Source organism: Ziziphus jujuba, chromosome 8, assembly GCF_031755915.1.
Source record: "Ziziphus jujuba cultivar Dongzao chromosome 8, ASM3175591v1".
Classification (NCBI taxonomy): Eukaryota; Viridiplantae; Streptophyta; class Magnoliopsida; order Rosales; family Rhamnaceae; genus Ziziphus; species Ziziphus jujuba.
The window spans coordinates 25,940,663-25,959,815 of NC_083386.1; the positions used below are offsets into that span (position 1 = coordinate 25,940,663).

A 19,153-nucleotide genomic window follows, 5' to 3' on the forward strand; every position below is an offset into this window, starting at 1 on the left:
ACCCCTTAACCCCTAATCTGGCTTTATTCTTTTGAATTGAACCATCTAAATTGAATTTAGTCTTGTATGCCCATTTAACACCAATTGTCAGGACCTGTCTGAAATTCCTCACCGGAACACTAGGCAAGCCCTGATCCTAGGGAAACCCTATCGGACCTTCTAATGGAAAATCAGGCAGAATCTCCCAGGGTTGGACTTACCACAATTTTCCTGCACTGAAAACACACTTCTATATACACCACCTTATTCCTCCCACATTACTACAATTTGTTTCCATAAATTTATAGCACTCTAAAATAATAACAGGGAATCAGTATATGATTCAATAAATATGTGTCCAATCAGTATACAGAGCATTATACAAATGATTGTGAAATTAATACAATGACAGATGAAGCAATACAAGATGGAGAGGAAAAAGGAAGGAAAAGCTTCTTTTGGACTTTCGGCAATGAACTGAGACGTCGACTTCGCCCTGGACGATCAACGTCTACTAACCTGAACCAAGGGAAACGGAATTTAAAAATATGAGATGCTAATCATCTCAGTGAGTAACCTAATCTAATATACAATTATAATAGTAATAATAATTATAGTACACTTGATTAATTAAGAATAAATAAATGAATAATTAATAATTAATTGGAAATAATATTTTCTCTCAAAACCCTCACCATTCACTCCGTTGGAAAAGTTTCCCTTTTAAAACATTTTCGCAAAACCCAATATTTTATGCCCCAAAAATCAAGGAATAATTAATTTAATAAAAATTTAAATAATCCAAATTTATAATGAAATAAATTGAAATAAAATAACTTATAACAATTATTAAATAATTAATGCATGTCATAACAATTAATACCGAAATATTAATAAAACTCACATTAAAACAATCCATGAAATAATTAAATAATTAAAATAAATCAATTTATTGAATAATTAAGCAAAGAAAAAATTAAATAAAATTAAAACCTCCATTTGAAATAATTAATAAAAATAACATTAAATATATTTTTAATTTAAATACAATTTCAAAATATTTATTTTGAAAATCATGTTCCAAAAACCACTTGATACACCCACTATATACCAGTGGCGCCAACGGTAACCAGCATCTCGAGCACCGATAGACAGGAGGTTAAAGAGAGAAACTGGCATACGATCGCGTGGTATCCCACCGTGCCGCTGCAAACAGGCGTCCTGGCTATGGAAGGGCGGCCTACTCTCATCCGATGGCAACCACAGGACAACCCCATAAATCACCTGCGCGCTACTCACACCCACCTGCGCGCTAATCATATCCATGTGCGCACTAATCACATCCATATACACTGAACACCAGTACGTGTATGGTGCATCTAAAAACTCGTAAATCATAAATCAATATTTTTCAAAATCTCAAAATTTCATAAATATCATCAAGTTTATTCCATCTAATTAAACCTATAATTTTCCACATTCTCTTTTAAATCATCATTATAAATCCATCAAGTTCAAATCCATCAATCTGAATATGTAAATTTTTCACTGGCATAAGGTCAAGCCATTAATATTTCAATGTATCAATATTTTTGAAACATAATAATTTAAATCCATATTTTTCTCAAATTCTCAAAAATCAATCTAAATCAATAATATGAAAACCATATAAATTCCATATATAATTAATTCACATAATTGTGCACAATAATTGAATAATAACCATAGCAATAATTAAAATAAATCAAAACCACAATTTCTTTAAATTCCCAAATATATTCTTTTGGCACCAAAACATATATTAAAAACATTATAAATTGGCAATACAATTCTAGATAGAAATTCTCATAATATTGAACACAAACATATTTTTGAAATATTCAATTATGAAATATTCCAACAAATTAATTTAATAATTAATAATTTCAATTTCATAAAATTCTTTAGATCAAAATATTTTCTTAATATATAAATATTTTGATTCACTTAATTGGGCATCAAATTTACACATATAAATCCACTAAATATTTGACACATAAAATATAAATTTCAAATATTCAATTCACACAAAATATTCACAAATTTAAGTCCCGAAATTAATTTGAAGGTGGGTCACTCACCTCGAGTACGCAATCAACCCAAGATCCTCCATGGGATCAATTCCACGATGCACACGTGCTCCTAGAACAACAATATTGCACAACTCAAATAAATTAATATTTTATTTGGATAAATAATACCCGGTACCCGGGGGATTTAACACAAACGTTAACCAAAATTCGTGAGTAATATACCGAAACGAAACTTATGGAACGAGGATCGCTGATTGGGGCTTACCTCCAGGAGATCGGACCCGTGGTGGCTGGGATCTCACCGGAAAGCTCTCGGAATTCAAGTCCTTGATTCTTTCAATCCGTCATGAATTGGAGGAAAACAACCTCAGATTTGGGTTCAGAGGGTCGGAATTAGCCGGAAAGGATGGGCGGTGCAACTGGAAACTCACCGGAAAGTCAATTTCCCGACGAACCGCTGTGGTCACCGGAATCCACCACCACCGGCAGCTTGTCCGATGGCCACTGGCCGTGATTTTTGGTGGGAAGGTAGATCAGGAAATGGGTGACTCAACGGGACCGGCGGTGAGGCAAACGGAGGTCAGAATGGAGAGAAATCTGGGTTTGAATTAATCGACGTGGTCGCCGAAAAAAGTCTCGATCCGGGCGCGTTGGCGGTCGGTTGGCTGTGATTTTTGGCTGTCCGACCGATTTTTAGATGGGCTTCATGCTAGGGTGGTGCATGTACTATTCTGGTGGCCAAAAATGGGTGAACGGCGATTGGCCGGTTGGGTTTCTCTCTCTAGCTCTCTTTTTCTCTCTCTCCTCCCCTCTTTCTCTCTTTTCCCCTCCGGCTCACGTGTTTTTGCCAAAATAAAAGCCACCCGTGGGTGACTCTGTTCAGTCATGGGATTCGCTGAAAATACGACATGTGGTACATAGTGTTCACTCAAGTAAAAAATATATTAAAATATTACAGTATTCGAAAAAATTTGCATGTCCATAACTTTTTAAGCAGATGTCCAATTTAAACGTGTCGTTAGTCTATGAACTCGTATCAACGAGTATTTCACAACCATGCATGAGTCAAAGCTCAACTTTGCATGAACAAAAAGTCAACTCCGACACCCCTTGGACAGTTTAGACCTCAACTTGTTTTGCTCATAACTTTCAAACCGTAGCTACGTTTTCAACGTGCTACTAGTCTATAAACTCGTGACAGCGTGTACTTTTTAATTGTACCTCTGTCAATGTGAAATTACATAAGGAATAAAAAGTCAACATTTGACCCCTTCTCGATCAACGAAGGTCAAACCCGATCAACCTTAGTCAAATTTTAGAAATTTTTGATATACTTTAGGATGGGGTGTTACACCAATCACAAGCTTATCTTTTGGTCTGTTCACTAACTCCCATGTGTTGTTTTTCTCGATCATCTCCAATTCATCTATCATTGCCTTGATCCAAGACTGACTTAGCTGCCTCTTTATAATTTTCAGGCTCAATGATACAATTATTGCATTTAGCCAAAATATCAGTAAGACTTCTCCATTTTACTGGTGTGTGATCAAAACCAGCATGCAATCTATCGGCTTCTGAATGAATAGAACTCATACCTGAACTTCCATACATGTTTGACATACCACCCCTGCTGCTTATAGCTTCTTCTGAACCAAAAACTTCTTGTCTTGACTTTTCTGGGGTATGATGAATATCTTCAAGCACTGGATTCCTTCTTGAGACTTTGTAGTTATCAATTGCTACAGAAATTACATTTTGACTCCCATTACGTGCACTTTCATTCCAATCCCATGAATTTTCTTCATCAAATACAACATCTCTAGACAGAATCAACTTCTTAGTTATAGGATCAAACACCCTATAACCCTTCTCACAAGTTCCATATCCTACAAAGACTTCTTTTATGCTTTTAGGATCCCATTTTTGCCTTGTCTCAGCTGGAACATGGACATAACATAGAGAACCAAAAATTTTCAGTTGTGCGATTCCTGGTTTTCTTCCACTATAGGCTTCAAAAGGAGTTACACCATCAAGTACTTTAGTGGGACATCTGTTAAGCAAGTACACATCGATATGAACAGCTTCTCCCCATAGGTAATAAGGCATTTGTTTATCATGCAACATAGCCTTAGCCATTTCAACAACTACTCTATTCTTCATTTCAACCACTCCATTCTGTTGTGGAGTGTAGGCTACTGTCATTTGTCTTTGAATACCCTCAAACTCACATAATTTAACAAATTCAGTAGATATGAACTCTCCTCCTTTATCACTTCTCACACATTTGATCTTAAACCCACTTTGAAGTTTAACCATGGATTTAAATTTATTGAAGCAAGTAAAAGCTTTAGATTTATTTTTTTGAAAGTATACCCAAACCATGCATGTATAATCATCTACAAGAAGCATAAAGTACCTGTTTCCAGCAAGGGTTTCTATCTCCATTGGACCACACAAGTCAGTATGAACCAATTGTAATGGTTGACTTGCTCTCCAGGCCTTATTCTTTTGAAAGACTTCTCAATGCTGCTTTCCAAATTGACATCCTTCACATATTTTCATGGTTTCCTCAAGTTTTGGTAATCCCAAAACCACATCCCTCTTCTTTAACTTCAGCAGTGCATTCAAGTGTAGGTGTCCCATCCTTTTATGCCAAGTTTCCACACTGAAATCTGTTTGAGCTCATAGAGCAAATTATTCACTTGATGTCATAGTTAAGGGATAGCATCAATTTGTCTTTGCTTTAACTTTCACAACCAAATTTTCTAATGTAGGTCCATCATGTATATAACATATTCCTCCACCAAACACTAGATAATAGCCATGCTCATCCATTTGACCAACACTCAGCAAATTTTCTTTCAAACCAGGTAAATACATTACCTCTTTAATGTGCTTCTTGCCTCTGTCAGTATCAATCACCAATGTACATTTCCCAGCTATGCTTTCTAGTGTACCATTGGGCATTTGAACTCTTCCATACAAATTCTTTTTAACATCAATCAAAACATCCATATTCCCTGTCATATGATTGCTACATCCATTATTTATATACCTTTCACTGTCCTTACTTGACTTGTCAAGCTCACTAGCTGCATAAAGATGTTGCCTGTCAGCTCCATTTGATTTGTGCACTTTACTTTCTGCACATTCTTCCCATTTGGACACTCTCTTGCCCAATGCCCAAATCTGTCACAAGTATAGCACTTTGGTTTACCTTTGAATCTACACTCTTCAAAATGATATTTACCACAAGTTCTACATTGTGGTTTTGGGTTTTCTTGGTTACCTCCAGCTTGCCATCTGTTATCGTGAACAGTATTCACAGAATGAGTGTTTACAATTTGGTTTCCATGAGATCTTTGTTGAAACCTCTGCTTTGGTTCCCACTTTTTCTCTTTTGGAGTCCAATTCTTCTGAAATTTAGCCGTGTTGGACTGCATTACTCCTTTGTTTTGTACTTTAGAGTTTACAAAGTGAGTGTTCATAGATAAAGTAGAAAAGGCTCTCTCTGTGAAATCAGTGACTTGCAAATCAAGTCGGCTCTTAAGTATTGCAATCAGTTATTGGAATTCGACCGATTCCAGATCCTTAATGTTTTCTATCACTAAGCATATAGGTTCATAGGCTTTAGTCAAACTAATTAAAACCTTTTGAACCAACCTCTCATTAGATAAGCTCTCTCTAAAGGTTTTCATCTAATTTATCAAATCATTCAATCTAGTAAGATAGCTAGATATTGTTTCATCCTCCTTCATTTTAGTATATTCAAATTCCCTCCTTAGACTTTGCAGTTTCATAGATCTTACCTGTTCACCACCATGGTATTCTTTGTACAGCAGCTCCTAAGCTTCTTTCGAGGTTTCTGCATTTACTATCCTTGGAAAGATCTAGTCTGAAACAGCACCTTGGATAATTCCCAAGGCCTTTGCATCCTTCATATAAAACTCCATTGTTTGTTCATCATCATCCTCCATTGTCGAACTTCCTTCAGCTTCTTCACTTTTTCCCTTTTTCTTCTCATCTGAAATCGGGATTCCTCTCTCCACAAATCTCCAAAGCCCATAAGATTTGAAGATGGTCACCATCTCAATCCTCCAGAAGTCATAATTCTCACCTGAGAATATCGGAGCTCTCACTTCAAATCCAATTATTGTTTATGCTGATCTTACAACACAAGAAACCAGTATTTTTGAATTTTTTTTTACCTCACAGTGTTTATCCCAATCTCAGATTTGATCAAGAGGCTCTGATACCATGTTAATGTTTTTGAAGCTCTGTAATATTTCTGTATTGTGCAGAAATTATGAGCATACGAGAGAGAGAGACAGAGAGACAGAGAGACAGAGAGAGAAAGAGAGAGAGAGAGAGAGAGAGAGAGAGAGAGCAAGAGAGGTTAGAGGAGAGAATTGTCAGGATCCGTCCAGAATTCCTTCCCGGAACCCTAGAGAAGCCCTGATCCCAGGAAAATACCACCGAACCTTCCAACGAAAAATCCGGCAGCACCTCCCCTAAGGGTAGGACTTACCACAAATTAACTGCACTGAAAACACACTTCTATATTCATCCCCTTATTCCTCCCACAATACTATAAATTGATTCCACAAATTTACAGCACTCCAAAAGAACAGTAAATCAGTGCATAAATAATAACTACACGTCCAATACAGCATACAGAGCATTATACAGATAAATGTGGAATTAATACAATAACAGATGAAACAATACAAGATGGAGAGGAAAAAGGAAAGGAAATACTTCTTGGACTTTCGGCAACGAACTGAGATGTTGGGCTCGTCCCGGACAATCAACGTCTCCCAACCTGGACCTAGGGGAACGGAATTTAAAAACGTGAGATGCTAATCATCTCAGTGAGTGACCCTATCTACCGAACACTTTTAATATTAATAATATAACAATTAAAGGGATTTAAGTAATCAATACCGAACAATTAAATAAATAACTAAATAAACATTTGAAAGTAATACCTTCTCTCAAAACCCTCACTATTCACTCTGTTGGAAATGTTCTCCTTTTAAAACATTTTCACAAAACCCGCTATTCGTACTTCCCGAAAACCAAGGGATCAATTAATTTAATAAACAATAGATAAATAAATAAATACCCCAAATGTAATTAAAATGTGAATACATATAATAAATAATTTTTGTACTCTTTGGGGTTTGAAAGTTCTATCCGAAAAATTTGTACTTGACGTACCACACCACATACCAGTGATGCCCTCCGATACCCAGCGCCCCAAGCACCGACTGGCGGGGAGATTAAAGAGAGAAACTTGCAAACGGCACTTCAGCGTCCCGACAGTACCGCTGCTGAAACCGTCATCCCGGCCAAGGAGGGGGGCGGCTGATGCGTAATATATAAGACTTGCCTACCCTCGGTCCAATGGCAACTCACGGGAGACATAATACTTGCGCGCTAAACCACATATATACCAGAACACCAATACTGTATGAGTGCGTCTAAAATAATTACTAAATTAATTATAACCGTACCGTTTTTCCAAAAATTACCGTGGGAAATATACCAATTTCAATTTTACCATCCCACATATTTTCCTTTAACAGACCCGGTACGAAAACATCGACAACAGTAAAACAATAATTTTTCTTGTAACACGAGGTCCAACAAATAATATACCAAGGGCATAATTATAAAATTAAACCACCAAATTAAACAAATATTTTCCTTAAAATATTTAAACCAATTATGCCCAAAAATAATATAAAATCCAAACATAATAAATTACTGAAAATACTTGCTCATGTGTAATAAATACAATTAAATCACCATAAAATAATAATAATCGGGAATTTCTTAATAACCCCAAAATTCCGTTTAGCACCAATGGGTAAATATATATATAATAATATTTTTTCCGATTATATTCAAATTCCACCACATGGGCATAAATTTCAGATATCAATTTAACACCACATAAATATAATTAATTACCCCAAAATATTTTTTAAAGGTGGGTCACTCACCTAGAGTACGCAATTAACCTAAGATCCACCATGGGATCAATTCCACGACTCACCCGTGCTCCTAGAATACAATTCACACACAGTCAAATAAATTAATATTTTATTAGGGTAAATAATACCCGGTACCCGGGGGGTCAAACACAAACGTTATCCAAAATTGTCGAATAATATACCGAATCGAAGCTTGTGGAACGAGGATCGCATTACCGGTCTCCATCGACCCCAATTCCGCCGGAGGTGGCCGGAATTTGGCTGGAAAGTTTCGGCCGGTCTTGATTCCTTCGTATCTCACAAACCACTTCGAATTTTGGAAATTGGAGGCCATATTTGGGATTAGAAGATCCAAAATAGGGGGAAAGGGGTGGCAATTTGGACTGGGCTGGCCGGAAATAGCGAGAATCACCGGAAAATTTCAAGCCGCCGCCACCGACTTCACAGGCCCGATTTGGGCGCGTCGCCTGCCGGCCGGTCGCCAAATTTGGCTGGTGAGCTCGCCGGTGTGTGGTCTTCGACGGTGGCCGGTGCGTGTAGCTTGTGGTGGCCGGAGAAAGATAAACACGAGAGAGAGAGAGAGATGGCCGGTGGGAAGAAAAATGAAGGAAGAAGGAAGAAGGAAGAAGGAGGAAGAAGAAGAAAGAAAAAAAAAGAAATTCCCCCCATATCCCCCCCCTTTTTTCCCCACGTGGGGAGAAGAAAAGAAAAAGAAAAAGAAAAAGAAAAAGGAAAATAAAATAAAATAAAAATAATTAAATAATATTAAAAAATAATATTATTATATAAAGTAACAATAATAAAATAATAATTTGGTATTAAACATGGTTGACATGTGGCATCTCAACATGGTGACACATGGTCACATTTAATAAGTCACACGTGGCACATCGTTACACGTTTAAAAATAATATTAAAATAATACACTATTTGAAAAACTCTACAGGTCCATAACTTTCAAACCATATGTCCAAATCGGACGTGCCGCTACTCTACAGACTCGTATCGACTAGTACTTCACAACCATGAGTCAAAGCTCATTTGCGCATAAATAAAAAGTCAACTCCAGCACCCTTGGACAGTTTGGACCTCAACTTGTTTTACTCATAACTTTCAAACCGTAGCTCCGTTTTCGATATGCTACTAGTCTACAAACTCGTGCCAATGTGTAATTCGTAACGGTACCTCAGTCAACCTAGAATTCCAACCGGGTCAAAAAGTCAACTTTTGACCCCTTGGTCAACTATCAAAGTCAAAGTCAACGGTCAACCTCCGTCAAAGTTGGAAAATTTCCGTTGTACTTTGGGACGGGGTGTTACAGAATTGTGTGAGCTCAGCTACTTTTTATTCCAATAAAACAGTATTTATAAAAAATGCTTACATCATTAAAGTGATCATTACATTTTTTGTTATAATAAAGATTCCCTCACTCACACTTTCATGCACGCACACTCCTTTACAATTCACAATGACACCTGACATATAAGCCAAAGTGAGAATACACCTATAAAGCTCACATATCCACGTCAGTCCTTGTCTCCACATTAGCACAGGGGTTTGTGAGATCCGAGGATCCAAAACCCGAGACCTTTCCGGCGAGATTCCGACCATCTCGGGTCCGATCATTGAGAGGAGCACTTGTGGGTCGTGGGACTGATCCTGAGGAGGATCTTAATTGATACGCTTGCTCGAGGTGAATGACCCACCTTCACAACTATTTTGGGTGATTAATTATATATTTTGTGTTAATTGATTATTTGGAAAAATATGTTTTATGTGTTGGAGATTTAATAAAATTACTATCTAAATTTTTGTTGCCAATTTCTGATAATTTTAATATATGTTTTAGGACCAAAAATATATTTGGGGATTTAAAGGAATTGTAGTTTTAAATTCTCTTAATCATTGTTATGTTATTATTAAAATTTATTATGCATTGATGAATTGTGGGATTTAATTATGCATGAATTTTATGTGATTTTAAGAATATCTTTGATTTAAATAAATTTTCAGAATTTGAGAAAAATATTGATTTAAATTATTACGTTCCAAAAATATTTATGCATTGAAATATTAATGGCTTGACCTTATGCCATTGGAAAATTTGTATATTCAAATTGATGGATTTGAAAGTTGATGGATTTGAACTCGATGGATTTATGAGGATGATTTAAAAGAATTGTGAAAATATTATGAGTTTAAAGGTGATGTGAACCAACGGATTTGAAAGTGGAATTTATGAAATTTTGATATTTAAAAATTTATCGTTTTTATGATTTTTAGGCGCACTCATACAGTACTGGTGTTCTGTACTGGATTTAGATGGATATGATTAGCGTGCATGATTAGGCCATTGGACGTGAGGGCTGGCAGGGTATAATGCACAGTAAGCATTAGCTGCCCCCTCCATGGCCAGGTGACTGTTGATAGCATCGGCTCGGTGGGACACCACGGTGACCAGATGTAGGTTCTCTCTTAACCTCCCCGTCAGACGGTGCTTTGGGACGCTGGGCACCGTTGGACATCACTGGTATATAGTATGGTGCGTCAGACTATTTTGACATGATTTTCTTAAATGAAAAAATGTTTTAAAATCATATTTTAAAATATATGGATTTAATTGTGGTCTTATTATTTAATTAATTGGTGTCCCATTATTTTATTTATTTATGGCATGTTAATTGCATTTTATTTATTAATTAGTATTTCTTGATTATTTCATTGATTTAATTCTTGATTGATTAATTTGATTTGTGCTAGATGCTTCAAATATGAATTTTAGCATTTATTTATTGTGACCTTGTATATCTCATGGTATTCTATTATATAAATTCTATTATTGTTATTCAAATATTCAGAAGGTAAAATTTAGTTTTTCAATATTTCACTTATTTTAATTATGGACTTTCTTATTTGGGATATACAAATCATTGGGTTTTGTGAAAACGTTTTAAAAGGGGAACTTTTCCAACTGAGTGAATTGTGAGTGTTTTGAGTGCAAATATTATTTTCAATATTGTAATTATTATTATTGTACATTAGAACTGGTCACTCACTGAGATGGCTAGCATCTCATATTTCTAAATTTTGTTCCCCCAGGCTCAAGTGGTAGGTGTTGATCGATCAAAGGAAGTTCGGCGGCGTGATTGTTCCCAAGAGTCCGTGAAGTCTTCATTTCCTCATTTTGCTATCTTGTAATATTTCTTTCTATTTTTTATTGTAATAACTCTCATACTTATAATTATTTTATTGCTCTGTATACTATGTTGGAGATATGGTATAAATTAATTAGGCACTGATTTCCCGCTATTTGTTTGAAGTGCTGCAAATTGTGGATATAAATTGTAGTAAGATGGGAGGAATAAGGTAGTGTATAAAGAAGTGTGTTTTCAGTGCAGGAAATTTGTGGTAAGTCCAACCCTTAGGGGAGGTTCTGCCGGATTTTCCATTGGAGGGTTCGGTAGGGTTTTCCTAAGATCAGAGCTTGGCCAGGGTTCTAGTGAGGGGTCTTGGACAAGTCCTGACATGATTATTTGAATCCCTGATGCTAAGGAATAAATATTTTTTTCTGCCTAATGATTAAAAAGACATTGGACTTTTAGCGAAGCAGGTATGTTCGTTCATTTCCCTAAACTATTTATGTTCTCATTTAGCTTTGTCTTCTTTATTATATTAACAATGATAGAAGTGAATTGGTCATTTCAAACTGTTTCAATATTTTCCTTTGAAATTAGGCATATCATTTCTGACATTTTTTTGTCTTTGAAGAAATTCCACCAACCTATTAAAATGTGAGTGTTCAAAAGAAAAAAAAATGAAGAGAAGATATAAATATAAATAAAGTTTTCATAAGGAGAACGAATTGAAATAAATTATAGAGCTTCAGACATTAATGGAGCAAGTCTTGCATTTTGACAACATCTGTCTAACATTCTTCACTCTATTATTCATAGTAGCAGTACTCGGTTTGAGTGCTCTCCAAGGCTTGCATTTTGATAGCATCCTTTTTGCATTATTCACTTTATTGTTCATACTAGCAGTACTTAGTTTGATAGCATCCTTCTAGTATTTTGGCAGCATCCTTTTTCATTCTTCACTTTATTGTTCATGTTAGTAGTACTTAGTTTGAGTGCTCGCCGAGGCTTGCATTTTGACAGCATCCTTCTTACATTCTTCACTCTATTGTTCATAGTAGTAGTACTCAGTTCGAGTGCTCACCATGGCCCACATAAGTGTCTGGCCTTGCGTCTGTTCCTGTCTCAGCTCTCTGCTTCTTCCAATTGTTTTGACAGCTTTTCTACCCGTTTGCGGAGTCCTGCACCTGTGCTATCAGCTAGTCACAAGGACTTCTCTGCTGCTGCCTGGGCAGCGGCTGCAAGTTCTTCTTTTTGAGTTAATTTGGGATTTGATATGTCCAAAGCAGTCTTTGTTTTCTCTAGTTCTTGTCTGAGAATGCCAACCTAATAAAACAGAAATGTGTGAAACCAATTTTTGAGAATTAGTATAAAATACATGAGGAAAAATAGGAAAAAAAAAGCCATTAAGATTATACATATACATATATAGATATATATATATATATATATATGTGTGTGTGTGTGTGTGTGTGTGTGCTACACAACAAACCAAAATCAAAGAAGGATAAGTTTTTTTACCACTTCGTCACGTTCTTCAATCTCACGTTTCCCAGCTTCGACTTCTAATTCACAAGCTTCTCGGCATCTAGCAATCTCAACTTCAGTTTGTTTTATTTTCATCAGGAGTTCCTCAACCTTACATTCATAAAATCAGGGAATAAGTAAGAAAGAAACAAAGTGCTGGAATGCAGGGTAAACAATCATAGCATTTCTCAGTAAGTGAGATGACTACATTTTTAGCTAACACCCTCTCTCTATCTTCTAACTCCTTGAAATGTAGCATGTTTAAAGCAATATCTTGAGCTTGTTTCTCTGTAAGACTTTGTAGGTCCTCAGTGTTTGACCTGTGAAGAGTTGACAATTACATAATGGAAAACCACTCAAAATGTACTCAAGTATATCTAGGTTCAATGGCATAGATTTTCGCTCTTGGAGATCTTTATCACATTTCAATATTATCCCTATTTGACCCAATCTATAAAATAACATCTTTTCTTCCTTTTTTTTTAAAATATTAAAATACTTTTTTATGACTGAGTGATTATATAGTATAAAAAATAATTGAGTGATGATAGGTTGATAATGAAATACCTAGATTCTTCCAAAGACCTCCTCAATTGACTGATTTCAAGGTTTAAATTCTTCGTTATCCTCTTTACAGTTGATGCCTAACAAGAACAATTACAATTTATAGAACAATGCTTAGAGCAAGGCAAATATCCAATGCTCAAAAGTATATTTTCTGTTCGCCAGAACAAGTTAAGATAAATAGATATAGGTAGGTGCATCAAAGCAATAAAAAACATTGATGAATTAACAAACTTACAAATTGCGCAATGAAAAACTTTGATGAATTAAAAACAAACTTACAGATTTATTATAAATTTTTTCCCCCAAAAGAAGAGTTGCTACTCATCACCAGTTAGAAACATAATTGGTAAATTGCAATATAAAAGTTCAATCCAACAACAACTTAAAGAACTTTTTCCTTTTAACCAATTTAGCTTAAACAACAAAAAATGGTGCAAGTAAAAAAGGAACAAAAGTAGAACATACCAGGCTTACAACCTCCTCTTCACTCTCACTACCATCTAACTTAGTCCCAGCACTAGCCCTAGAAGTATCCACCTTAGTCCCTGAAATTTTTGCAATCTGCAAAATGGCCACCCTATTCTGCTCACTATTCCCCTTCAACCTACTCAAGCTCTTCTCCACAGCCTCCATCTCCCCCAAAGCAGTCCTAAGAAAACTATCTATATTCATATTCTCTTCCTTCAAACTCACCACACTGTTCTCCAATTCCTTCTTCCTTGATTCTTTATATTCATTCATCTTCAATTCAACCACTTCTGCAAGCTTTGTGACCGCCATTAACTCCTCTGAAACTACCTTCAATTCTTCGTTCAATTCCAACTCACCACTCTCTTTTGTACAATTTTCAACTTTTTCTTCATCAACAACATTATTGATGATCTTAACAAATCTTTCCTCCACCAAACGGAGCGATTCCAAAAGTTTTAGCAGTGACCTATCACGTTTTTTCTTTGTAGATTCCAAGTTTTTGATTCTCTCTCTATAAATTTCCTCTTTTTTCTCACTTTTTTCCTTCACAAATTTCAAGCTTTTGATTATCTCTTTATAAATTTTCACTTCTTTCTCAATTTTTTCCTTCTCACATTCTAAATTTTTGATTCTCACTTTGTACTTTTCCATTTCAAAGCTTTTGAATCTCTTTCTATAAATTTTGGCTTCTTTTTCAATTTTTTCCTTCGCAGATTCCAGGCTTTTAATTCTCTCTCTATAAATTTTTGCATCTTTCTCACTTTTTTCCTTTGCAGATTCCAAGTTTTTGATTCTATCTCCACAAATTTCCTTTTCTTTTTTACATTTTTCCTTTGTAGATTCCAAACTTTTGATTCTCTCTTCATTTTGATTCTTCACAAATTCTAAAATTTTGATTCTCCGTTCAATTTTGGTCTTCTCATATTCCAAATTGCTGATCATCTCTTCAATCCCACTGACTCTACTCTCTGCCCCTCCCACTTAATTAACAAATAAAGAAGAATAATTAATGAAAAATTTCACTAAAGAAGCCTACTATGGATAGTTATTTTCTTATTATATATGGTAAATGTTTATATATATTTAAATTATTTTTTTACAAGTTTAATTAATTATTAGTTTAGATATTCAATCGGTTCCAAAGAATTTTGAAAAAATTATTATTTTATGCATTTAGTATATTTATCATTTGTTACACTAGATTGAATTGAGACTTAATAATTTTATTTATTTAGTGAGATTATTCATTTATCGAATATTTATTTATCGAGATTAATTTTACTGTATATTTATTTTTTATTTATGAAATATATGTTTTAGTAATTTTATTCTTTGGAAACATTGAAATTTTTTTAGAGATTTTTTAATTTCTCTAAACTTCTATATTCAAATTAATTAAGCATTTATATCATGGATATTTGTAATTAATTCTTTTGGTAAAGAGCCAAGCTAATAGTTGACATCAACAAATTTCTTTCTTTCAAAAAAAAAAAAAAAAACCTATATTTTACATTTTTAACAAGTAATTTTTAATTTCAAAGGAAAAAAAACAAAATATATAAATTGAATATTTATTTTTTAAAAAATATCATTTCGGCTCTCACTCAATTCTTACTTTAGGCCTCCAAACTGATTGAGCCGGCTTGACGCAAGCCAAAATTTTTGAAATAGTTCTCTCTTAAATAAGTTTATAAAATTTTAAAATTCTCTCTAAAATTTTAGTATTAAAAAATGTTATAAACTTTGGAAAGAAACTTATTAAAATTTTATAAATTTTTTAATAGATAAGTATTATTTTTTTGTCAAAAAATAAATATTATTCTTTTAATAAATTAGTAAAGTATTAAAAATGCAATATATTTTTTCAAAAAATAAAAATAATAATATGTACATATTATGGATATTCAAAATAATAAAAAAGAACATGAAACCTATAAAAAAAAAAAGTGAGCAAGTAATTTTTATTATTATAATGTAATTTACTAAAGTGCAAATTTTGGACCCTTTTTGTTTATTTTAATAAATTTTGATCAATTTGCTAAAATATAATTATTCAAAAAAATAAATAAATTAAACATTTATTATTTTTTAAATAATTATTTAGGGCCTTACTCTTTTTTTCATGGTGAAATTTAGTGCCTCAATCAATTTTTGCCTTAGGCCTCCAAACAAGTTAAGCCGGCCCTGATGCAAGCTAATCTTCCTTTTGTTCCCTTTTTTTCACAAAGAATTTAAAAGTGAGTCTCTTCTCTCTCTTAGTGTCATAGATCACTTTGAATAGGATAACCTTGACGAGGTGAGAGAGAGAGAGAGAGAGAGAGAGAGTTTGTCAAAAGGAAAATTTTTATTGATGAAGTAAGTGGTGAAACAAAAAAAGATCCAGCTTAGGTTGGTTTGTGGGGTGTCCAATTTAATGGAAGAGGCTGCCTTGTTTATGGTTCTAGGCATCAAATGGAAAGCACAAAGAATTAAAAGAACCACGCAAACTAAAATTATCAAACAATAAAGCTCCCAACCTTGTTTATGACTCTAGGCACCAAACGAAAAGTACACGCAAACTAAAAATATCAAAAAATAAAGCTCTCAACCTTATTTATGACTCTTGGCACCAAAATTGAAAGTACATGAATTAAAAGAACCACGCAAACTAAAATCATCAAGCAGTAAAGCTCCTTGCCTCCAGCTGCAAGCTTGCGGGCAACATGTAAGACCTCTTAACAACATGCAATCAGTTTCCACTTGCACATTATCACTCGCTCTGTGTGGTTGAAACCTTGTTTTATTTGTTATTTTTAATTTTTAATTTTTGGGGCAGGACCTGAATTAATCTTGATTATTTAAGAAAAATACTTTAATGTTATTTTAACTACATGGTAATACAACATCGTATGGATATAAGTTTTTTTTTTTTTTTTTTTTTGCATTATTTGATTAAAAAGTGTATTTTTTTTCAACTTTTTTTTTTCTTTTTTCTTTTTATTTTTTTTTAAAAGGTATTCCGTGCTTGTATTCTATGCAGATCATTAGTAGAGCCCCTCTATGCTCGATAGCAGTTTGCAAATTCTGCTTAAACTTTCATATATTTCATTCCTACGAACCAAATCTTATTAAATGGTAACCGTTCCTATACATCCTGGGGATGCCTATTATATTGGTATGTGGATCTGTCATGACTTCATGCAAATGCAAAGTTGAATTACCTTGCATTTAGACTCCACAATATTTTTTCCCTCTTTCCATTGCATCAGTACCACCTCCACAAATTCCTTCCATTTTGAGTTTGTAGTGTCCTCAATGGCTTGTTTTATTCCAAGATAACTCTCACAAACTGCCTGTTCTGGGATTCTCCATTACTGCAAAATGTAAGAACAAAACATAAATAATCAAATGTACATCTTAACGGGAAAAGGCATGCTCTAATTATTGGAATAAGATAATTACTAGGATATTATTTATTTTTAGCCATTTAATTTTGTGTTGGCGCTTAGGCTTATTCATTTTTCTAGCATTGTTCTTTTCTATTTTTCCTGTTTTATAGTCTATTCCAACGTGAGTCCAACATTAGCGGACATATGGGTCCCCATATATGCAAATTATCCGCATAAGATATCTAACAGACTTCACATTTTGTTGAAAAAATATATATATATATATATATAAAATATTCTTCTGGGCACTCGAAAATTTTGGAACTTCCATCATCGTTAAAGTAGAGACTCACAGTGGATTTCTTTGTTTAATTTGGCACACAAGGAACTTGCAAATCAAGGGACAAGATTTTGTGGAGTGGAGTTGATGATGATGAGGAAAATTTTTTTTGCTTCAAAGTCAAATATTCTCATATGAAAAATTTGGAAAACCGATTAGGAATTTAAAAATGATAGAAGGGAATTTGTCATTTCAAACTGTTTCAATACTTTCTTTGAAAAACTGTTTCGAAAAAAGAGCGAAACTTGTTAACAATGGCTTGAGTAGTATTTGCAATCGTTATGCATATCATTTCCGACATTTTTTTTTAAGAAATTCCACAACCTAGTAAAATGTGAGTGTACAAAAGAAAAAAAAATGTAGAGAAGGCACAAACATAAATAAATTTTCATAAGAAGAAAGAATTGAAATAAATTATAGAGTTTCAGACATTAATGGAACAAGTCTTGCATTTTGATAGCGTCTTTCTAACATTCTTCGCTCAATTTTTCATGGTAGCAGTACTCAGTTTGAGTGCTGTTATAGATAATTTAGAACTGAAAGGTAGAGGAAGAGAGTTGGGAAATACTGATCAATATTTTTCTGCACTTTTATTTCTTTGGGTTCTCTTTTTTGTAAACAACTTTAAACAACTAATACTAAAAATAAGGAAATTGTGCACCCACTCACTCCCGAGTGGTTTTAACAGCTAGAAACATTAATAAAAACAAAATAATAGCAACTAAATAACAAACTTATTATGCTTGGACCAAGTCTTCCTAAGTCTTCCCAAAGACCAAATCTTCATAAGCTCCCACATACCCCACGCATGTAGGAACACCCATAACAGTTCGCCCCCCTTAAGAATCCTTGACCCCAAGGATAAAACCTGGATAAGTGCGAGACATCCGAACATTCTCCCAAGTTGTATCTTCAACCGGAGCACCTTTCCACTTAACCAGCATTTCTTCACGTGGGCGAAACTTCCCTTTCTGTACCACTCGTCGGTCCAATACAGTTTCAGACTGTGGTACTCCCGGGGTAGACTCCTCAATAACAATTGGCAAAGGCTATCACTCAGCTAGAACGGGCCCTAAATACTTCCTGAGTAGGCTGACATGGAAGACACCATGGACCTTGGATCCAGGTGGAAGAACCAAACGATAGGCAACAGGACCTACTATCTCCTTAATTTCATAAGGCCTATAAAATCGAGGAGCTAGTTTCTGAGAACGACGGAGAACAACAGAAGATTGACGATAAGGTTGGAGTTTGAGATACACCCAATCACCGACTGCAAAAGTAGCATCCCACTGGTGTTGGTCGGCATGACTACACATACGATCTTGAGCACACTTGAGGTTGTTATGCAAAACCAGTAGACTGGCATCTCGATCCCGGAGATAACTATCCACCGCAGCAATTTGGGTTGTGCCAGGAACATATGCGAGCAAAGAAGGAGGAGGTATACCATAAACTGCCTCAAATGGAGTCATTTATGTGGAACTATAGACTGATGTATTATAGCTATACTCAGCCCAAGAAAGCCAGCTAACTAGTGTCCGGGTTGCTCCCTTGCAAAACATCTTAAATATTGTTCTAGAATTTGATTGATGGCTTCAGTCTGACCGTCCGTCTGCAGATGATAACTGGAGCTCATGTTTAAAGTAGCTCCTTGCAACTGGAAAAGAGTGCCCCAAAACGAACTAAGGAAGAC

At 34.7% G+C, this 19,153-nt stretch overlaps 1 pseudogene; it reads right to left on the reverse strand.

Annotated features, from left to right (window-relative positions):
- Window positions 1-12,093: 12,093 nt before the first annotated feature.
- On the reverse strand, window positions 12,094-14,538 carry LOC107423306 (uncharacterized protein At3g49055-like; annotated as a pseudogene).
- Between the last annotated feature and the right edge of the window lie 4,615 nt (window positions 14,539-19,153).